At 41.5% G+C, this 349-nt stretch overlaps 1 protein-coding gene across 1 annotated transcript in view; it reads right to left on the bottom strand.

Annotated features, from left to right (window-relative positions):
• LOC107693604 (lysine-specific demethylase 5A-like) overlaps positions 1 to 349 on the bottom strand; it is a 23,897-nt gene that overhangs the window by 15,755 nt on the left and 7,793 nt on the right. The window lies entirely within an intron of this gene.

Raw genomic sequence — 349 nt, 5'->3', positions numbered from 1 at the left:
CGCAACTATAACGACATGTGAATAATCCTGCCCACTCTAAAGCGGTACTGAACTGCAGTGGAAACGCAAACCGTGCCGAGCCGAACCGTGCCGTACAGAGCCGTACTGAGCCGTACCGAGTCGTACCACGCAGTGGAAAAGCGTCATAAAAGTCTCTTCTGCTCAAGGCTGCATTTATTTGATCACAAATACTGTGAAAACAGTGAAATATTATTAGAATGTAAAATAAGCTGTTTTCTATGTGAATATCTGTGAAACTGTAATGTATTTCTGTGATGTGCAGCTGTATTTCCAGCATCATTACTCCAGTCTTCAGTGTCACATGATCTTCAGAAATCAGTATAATATT

Source organism: Sinocyclocheilus anshuiensis, unplaced genomic scaffold (genome assembly GCF_001515605.1).
Source record: "Sinocyclocheilus anshuiensis isolate Anshui unplaced genomic scaffold, SAMN03320099.WGS_v1.1 scaffold1942, whole genome shotgun sequence".
Classification (NCBI taxonomy): domain Eukaryota; kingdom Metazoa; phylum Chordata; class Actinopteri; order Cypriniformes; family Cyprinidae; genus Sinocyclocheilus; species Sinocyclocheilus anshuiensis.
This window is presented reverse-complemented; position numbering and strand designations above follow the sequence as displayed.